At 43.0% G+C, this 8,231-nt stretch overlaps 1 long non-coding RNA gene across 1 annotated transcript; it reads right to left on the bottom strand.

The window, feature by feature from the left end:
• Nucleotides 1-626: 626 nt before the first annotated feature.
• Nucleotides 627-6,589, bottom strand: LOC138148775 (uncharacterized). Its single transcript, XR_011165156.1, has 4 exons — nt 6,343-6,589; nt 4,818-5,001; nt 2,289-2,417; nt 627-1,177 (listed from the first exon to the last, which is right to left on the bottom strand). It is a non-coding gene; the product is annotated as an uncharacterized lncRNA (long non-coding RNA).
• Nucleotides 6,590-8,231: the final 1,642 nt, after the last annotated feature.

The raw sequence follows: 8,231 nt of genomic DNA on the forward strand, positions 1-8,231 counted from the left end.
GGTCTTGGGGTGGGAATAGGAGGAGTTGGGGCAGAGAAGGAGGAAGTCAACAGGGTTGGAGAAATTATTTCATTGCCACTAATGATAACCCATCTCCTAAATGAAGGGGACATTGTAATTCTTGGATTTTGTTCTTTCATGCCTTCTCTGACACAGTGACTGCCCTTTCCCCCCAGAGTGCTGCAGTCAGTGAACAGGCAGCCCCATTAGAAAGAAAGATAAAATGTACGAACTGGGCTGGGGTGAGTTACTGTGTGGGCAGTGGCAGCCAAGGACTGGGACCTGTACCATATTTATAACTCTGGCTATTTTCATTTTGTAAAAAGAAATTCCTAAATGCCCCATTGAAAATGAGGCCTTGGAGGCCTGGAACCTACCAAGCTCTCAATCAAAGCCTATTGAGAAAGGGAGACACAAAAGCGTATTCACGACTCCAGAGCCTATTTTTCCCTCTCACAGGCTTGTTTCATTTTAAAATAGCCATAGCCGATTTTATTTGGCTTTCATTTCTGGCTGGGCTGATGGTGGGGGAGAAAGAAGAGAGGAAATTGTGACTATACTCCTGATACCCCCAACGAGGAGGCCTCAGTGGGGGTGTTTGTAAAATCAGGTGAGAAATTCTGTCCTTATCCTGTGGTCTTGGTCTTGTAGGACTCTACCCAAACCAGAATAACTTTTGGCTTCTCCATTCTGGGTAGGGAGCTGTTCTTGAAATCTCTCTTTTACCTTTATTCTACTGCCCTTGACCTTTTTTTTGCCCCCTTCTGGGAGGAGAAAATAATTCTATCTGTTGGATTTTAAAACACCCCAAATCAAGATAATTTGGTCCACATTGTTAGGAATATTTGGAAATGAAGGACTCTGTGAGTATGTGCGTATGTGTGTGTGCTTATGTGTGCATGCCTCTGTGTGTGTGTGTGTGTGTATGGTAGTGGTGTATGTGATAGTGGTGGTGGTGGTAGAGGTGGTAAAGCAGATCCTAGATTTTGATTTGGATCCATGGAAGCTATCTAGTTTAATCTTCTCACTTTCTAGATGAGAAAATGGATACTCTGAGATGTAGAAGGATTCATCCACGATCACATAGGTAGAAAACAGCAAATATGAGATTTGAATCCAGGGCCACCATTTTCAAATCCAGTGGTGTTCTTTGAGGGAAGAGTCATATCTGGCAATTCTGTAATACAAGACAAGGGATGAAGAGAGGAAGAGACTTTGGATCTTGGGATACTACTTAGGGTAGAGGAGGTCCTGGTACACAAACAAATTTGCTGCTGGGGAGGCAGCTACAGGTTGTGGAAGGAGAGTGAGAACAGCCCAGAAAGGCACTCACCTGGGATGCAGCCACAAGGGGAAGGAATCATGGACACATAGTAGTTCTATTAATACCTTCTATATTATGACGCCCTGGGCCCATTTACCCCTCCCTGGTTGAAGCTCTGCCTAGTGGTCCTAGTCTGACTGAGAAGACAATGAAAAGGATTCTACCATTCCGGTAAGTCTCTGCCTCCGATTCCAGCTCCCAACTGAGCCCAGCCCTTGTCTTCTAAACAATCACAGTCATCACAGCACTCATCAACAACTTCATGAGGGAATGTGCCCCCCTTTACAGCAGGTATTATTAACCCTATTTTACAGATGAGGAAGGTGAGGTCCAAAGAGATTAAATGAGTTTTCCAGGGCTATATTGCTGGTCAAGATAAAGGCTGGACCTGAGGTTCCTTCTACTGCCCCTGTGCTATCTCAATGAATCCCTCCTTTCTCTATGGGATTTGGGCAGACAAGACATATAACCAACCATCTAGCCCAACCCCAGCATTTTTCAGGATCTAAGGTACAAGTTAAGTTCCTGCTGTTGTTTAGTCATTTTTCAGTCTGTCCAACTCTTCATGACCTAATTCTGTTGTTCAGTTATTTCATTCCGACTCTTTTTTACCCCATTTGGGGTTTTCTTGGCAGGAGTGGTTTGCCATTTCCTCCTCCAGTTCATTTTACAGATGAGGAAACTGAGGCAAAGAGGGTTAAGGGACTTGCCCAGGGTTGCATAGCTAGTAAGTATCTGTGTGAGTTTAATATTATATATCCAGTGCTCAACACTAGGGATAGAAAGAAAGTCAAAAACCAGTTCATGCCCTTAAGGATCTCCCAGTATAATGGGGGAAGACTATATATAAACAACTAGGTGAAAATAAACTATTAGAGACAGGATAAAGTGGAGATTATCAGCAAAAGAAAGGTGTTAGCACTGAGGGATCAATCGAGTATTATGGAACAAAGAAGGTGAATACCTTGTCTAAACAGCCAGTTCTAATCCTTCTTTGTCCAAGCTTTTGAATCTGTTGGAACCATGAACCCCAAACCAGGGCAAACTCCAAAATGAATGAGCCCACATATTGCTTGCTGTTGTTGTTTTTAAACTGAAATTACAAACAGAATTAAGAGCTCTTCAGAAACAACAACACACACAAATACACAGAGATACACACAAACACTAAAGCTCTGTGAACTCAATCACACCAGAATCAGCAAAAACAAACCCTGGAACATCCAAATATTCTCTAAGCCTGAATGGAAATAATATTTCATTTATTTCGACCCCTTTGACTTTTGGGTGGTGGTTTGGGTGTCATCTCAGTATCCTGGGATGAGCCTAGCATGATAGAAGAGATTATTTTTATTTGGAAATAGTCCCTCATGGAAGTCCTTTGGGGGAAGGGCCAGTGGCTTTGCATTTTTCCTTTCTCTCCTCAGGGATAGTGGGGTGGAGTCCTTGGGGATCTCAGGTTAATGGATAAGACCTTCTGCCTTGCATTCCCCATTGGGTCTGGATATGTCCTTGACTAATCCCTGAGGGTGTTAGGGGCCAGACTTCTCTTGGGATCTCCTTGAGCTGTCTAAGGTTTTTCCTTTAGTATTTATCTCTCTTTAGTTCTGCCACCAATTAGAATGTTGTGTTGGATAAACCCCTTCCCTCCTCTGGGTCTCAGTTTCCTTGTCTGTTAAATGAACAGCCAGGACTGGATGAACTCTAAGATCTGCTCCAGCTGTAAGATTCTATTGAATCCCTACAGTCTTAGGCAGAAGGGGATGTTGGAGAAGTTGACAGGGTCAAGAATTTTCTCAGCTATGAACACTGACCCCTCAAGTCATCAGTGTCATAACTTCCTCTTTCCTCTGTTGTGGTAGGTGGCCTGCGCTCTCCCTCAAATGCCTGAAGGGTCTTCCTCGGCTCTTCAGAAAAGGACATTGTATTCTGTTGTTTATTAGTGAAGCAACAGGGATTACTTCCACACGACAGCTGCTGGTTTCAGCCTAGGTCTCTCCTGTGTCACTGCTGTTAGGGGGGGCTTTAAGATGAGCCTCCATGGATCTTAGAGGACCCTAGCCTCTCTCTCCACCCCTAGAGAAGCCTTCCTCAGGTGGCAGATCCATATGTCTCTAAACAGGGAAACCAAGGCTCAGCAATAGAGGAAATAACAGAATGAGTTGGAGTGGGGCTGGAACAGGGTCTTCATGCCTCCCAGCCTCAGATTCTGGAGATTGGCCACAGGCAGGCTTTGGCCTAGGGCCGAGGCGTGGGAAGCATTTGTGCTGAAACTCAAGCCCCCCTTGGCCAGCTCCCAGCTGTGGTTTCACACTTGAGCTGCTGTGGAGGACGAGGAGGCAGTTGGAAACAGCAGTGGGGAATGGGAATTCAGTGCCTGGCTGGGCTGGCCCGCCCAGCGGCATCTTAGAGCAAGAACCACACCCGTAGGGGTTTTCCAAGGCTGTTTCTGATTTCCAGGAATTGGTGGTGCCTCCTGGAGGCCCTCTGGCCCTGCATTCCTGTGTCCCTCCCCCTTCTTGGGAGATGATCAGTCAGGGACAGAGAGAGCACACTTGGAGGCAGATGGCCGGGAGTACGGGTAGGGCTCTACATTCTCTGCACGTCCTCCTTAAGTGACCCACCCAGCCCAGTTTAAGATCTAGTAGAATAGATAGGATAGAAATTTAGGATAGAAGCTCTGGGCTGGGAGTCTGCTTGAAATCAGGGATGCTCCACCGGCCTCCATGGGAGCCTTTTGATCATGAACAAACATTTACATGGTCAGTTTGGGGAGAAAGAAAGTAAAGGGAGAGGTTGGGGAGAATTAACTCTGCTAAGCCATGGGCAGCCCTGCTCCGGCCTCTGAGTCAGGAGGCAGACACATATCTTGTATGTACATAGTCCTTTGTGCGTTGTCTCCCCCATTAAACTGTGAGCTCCTTGAGGGCAGAGACTGTTTTTCTCTATCTTTGTACCCCCAGCACTTAGCACATAATGCCAGGCACATAGTAAGCCCTTAATAAATGCTTGTTGGTGATCAAAGAGATATGAGAGCTCCCAGACTGACCCAAGGAAACTGAGTCTGAGAGAAATAAAACCATTTCTTCAAGGTTAAATAGCAAGTGACCAGCATGAAACTCTGAAAACGCCTTGTCTGATGGGACAGATGGACCTTTCTCTTAAACAAGCCCTTGTCTGATATAGTCTCCATTGGGAGGAGCCTTAGGCTCAGAGAGGACTCATTCCAGGATAATGACATAAAGCGTGCAGATCGGCCTTCCCTCCTCCCCTCACCTGTTCTTGTCCATCTTGGTTTGACCTTTCCACTTTACCCTCTTGATGGGCTAACCCTGCTCTAGGGTTCTACTCCTATTCATCCTTGCTCTCTTACTCTTCTATCCCTTCATCTCTTGGCTGTAGCCCAAATCTGTTTCTTTTTCCCTAAGGATACCAAATTCCTCTCTACCCTCCTGTACTTGAGCTGTTCCTTTTCTCATGCTCACTGACTTACAGTGCCAGGGAGGGTTGGAGTTGGCATCCTCTGTACTCTCCACTGCCACTTCCAGATCCTTCTCCACCATTGTCATTCAATCTCTTTTCTTTGAAGGTTGCACCATCCAATTATATCTCCATGCCATTATACCAACATCCAGAGTACTCTTCTCACTCCTTCAAGCCCCTCTCCTCCTCATTCTCTGTAATTCAACGATGCCAAGATTTAAGTATGAAACACTTCAAAACCCAGTGCTCTATCCATTGCACCACCTAAGTATTAATAGTTTTCTTTGAAGTAGATCATAACTTCCTGGAACTTATTATCTGGTCTAAAAAGTTCAACAGGTTTTTCCTTCTGTTACTTATGCAAGAAGTCTCCTGTTAACAGTCGCTTCTTCTGAGGTCTTCAAATACTCATTAAGCCCTTGACTAGACAGTCTGAGAAGACAGCCTCTCAAGGTTAATGAATGTATGATAGCTTTAGTCTAATTATGAGAAACTGCCCAACATAGGCCTCCTCTCTAGACAAATGTTACCTCCTCCTGAGCCTGCTGAGGGTGTTGAATGTGTGCCAAGGTTGAGTTTCCCAAAAGACTAACCATGAGCTCAGCTTAGTCAATCAGTTCTCCCAAATTTAGGAGTCTAGATTGTGAAGCAAGATTTTGCTGATAAGTGACATAAAAAAAAAAACATACCAAAAAACCAAACTTTTCCTCTCTTTAAGCAAAAGTGATTAGGTTTCAAATTTTACTTAACTGAAGGGAATTTCTACTAAAGACCTATTTCTGCTTGTCCTCCCCAGATTGGAGAGTTGATAAGACCCCAAGGCTCACCACAAGCATTGGAAGACTGTCAAGAGTTGTTGTGTTTCAATATCCTTCCAATTACATGGAGACCTATGCTGTATTCTTCAACTAGCCCCCTTTGAATAGCTTAGGTTTGAATTTCACTTTTGAGTGGTGCAATGGCAACTTTTATGCCATGCCCATCCCTTTTGTGAATATTAATTGCTAAATTCTGAGTAATGAAAGGAAGACTACTTCCTCTGCTTTTGAAATTATCTTCTTAAACACAAGATACTCAGCCAATTTTGACCCTGCCATCACAGAAAACTGTTCCAACTAAAACTGAAAATTTCCCCCTAATTAAAACAGATCAGATGAGATATTTGTAAAGCACTTAGCACAGTGCCTAATAGTAGGTGCTTAATAAATGCACCCTCCCCACCATTCCCAGTCTTAAACTCCTGTCCTTCCACTTCCTGTTGCCTCCTCACTTGCCTGTTCTTTGTCCTCATAGTGACAGTCAAGGGACTGAAAAATCTAGTTACAGTCTCTAGTCCCTATTCTGGGTTTAAGTCCCTCCTTTCAGAATCTTAACCCTATAGTTAACCACTTCAACATTTAAACCTTTTATTCTACTGTTTCTCTACTTCTGCTACCCATAGGCAGTAATCTCTAACCATGCTGGCACCACCATTCACCTTTCCTACCTCTCCTAACAGTTGCTTAGAAAAGTCATTAATTTGTACTGGTATTTACCTGGATCTGTGATCTTGTCCCTTTGGACATTCCTTGTCCATGCCCTCTTGTAAGTTCTTCCTGGGGGAGAGAGAAAAGGGATCTAACATAGTGAGGAAATTTTCTTTTGAAACTAGGGAAAATTCTTAGGATACTAATGGAGACAACGGGCTATCCATTACTTTTACTTCTTTTACTATGTGACCAATCCACTTCTTTTTGCAACATGCTTTGCTCTACTTTTCCTTCATTATTCTTTGCATGACCCCAGGGATATTGATCTCCACCAATGAGAAAAAAGTCCTATAATAATAGGTTTCAGGACTTGGCTTACATTTGTAATGTGTTGAGGCTTTCTTCTGTCCATGTATGCTCCCACTGCATGATTTTCAATTTTCTTTCTTCAGAGACTATAGTGTTTACATGACTTCATCTCCTCTCTTTGAGCCTTTGCACTGGCCATCTTCCCAGCCTGGAATAAGCCCCCTCCTTTTATCTTCCTCATGGTCTCTTTCCTCCTTTAAGATGAGATGCAGGCAATATTTTATGAATGAAGTCTTTTTCTGATCCCCCAAACTCCCTTGTATTTAAATACTTTGCATATGTGTGTATATAAACACCCATACACATATAGATATAGAAGTTTGAATGTATTTATGCATGCATATAAATTTATTCCCTTTATGATACACATATTTTTTAAATGTATTTGTTTCCTCTGTTAGAATATAACTTTTTAGAGAGTAGAAATCATTTGCACATGTATCTCCAGCTATTAGCGCAGTGTCTGGCATGAAGTAGGCATTCAGCAAATATTTGTTGATTGATTATCTAGCAATCATACCACACTCCTGAGTGTTCACTCTCTGAGCCTCCCCACCTCTTCACTAGCAGCCTTCCTATCTTGAAGATAGTTCTACTCTGAGGACCTCTTTCAGGATGAGTGAGTCCTTAGTCCTTTCCACATTTTATGAGGGGCCCCAGGCATGCTCACTTTACTTCCAGTTTGATCTACCTCCTTTCCAGAAACCTTGTTCTTCCCCTCTTCCTTCTCTTTCTTAAGTCCCAACTCCCTTTTATGTGTGTTGTCTTCCTCCATTAAAATCCAAGCTTCTTGGGATGGGGGTATATGTTTTTATTGGTCAGTCATTTCAGTTGTTGTCTAATTCTTCGTAATCCTATTTGGGATTTTCTTGTTGAAGATATGGGAATGGTTTGCCACTTCCTTCTGTATCTCATTTTACAGATGAGGAAACTAAGGCAAATAGTGTTAAGTGACTTGCCCAGGGTCACACAGCTAATAAATATCTCAGGCCAGATTTGAGCTAGGGTCTTCCTGACTTTAGGCTTGGTGCTACATCCACTGTGCTGCCTGGCTGCCCTGAGGTGTATATAGATAGTCTTATTTGCTTTTACTTTTATTCCCAGAACTTAGCATAATTCCTGGACATAGTAAACTGTAATATACGATCTAGCTATCTAATATATCAATATTTGTATATTCATACAGGTCTTTGCTTCAGGATGAAACTTGAGGTCATTAAAAAAAATGGAAATTTCCCAAAGGTTCTCTTCCTCCTATTCAATTTTGGGTCCAACTCATTTTCCATTTGCAGTTTGTCCAATACATATGTAACAGAAGGGCCATATCTATTGGCTCTCCATTTAACTCCATATCCTAATCGAGGCAAGAGTAATTCTTCATCCACTTGATTTTTCCTATGTGGATAGTTAAGCATATTTTGAGTGATTATGAATCTCAGTCAGGAGGCTCTGCAGTGTTTCAAAGCCTGATGAAATCAATACAGTCCATTAGAAATTCATGCTTTTTAACCATATTACACCCTCACATTCCATTCATTTCTAATTGACTATCATACTAGTCACATCACTCTGACTCCTACCCCACA

The sequence above is a fragment of the Petaurus breviceps genome, unplaced genomic scaffold (genome assembly GCF_028583685.1).
Source record: "Petaurus breviceps papuanus isolate PSGF00001 unplaced genomic scaffold, PetGlider_PUasm1.0 90842, whole genome shotgun sequence".
Classification (NCBI taxonomy): domain Eukaryota; kingdom Metazoa; phylum Chordata; class Mammalia; order Diprotodontia; family Petauridae; genus Petaurus; species Petaurus breviceps.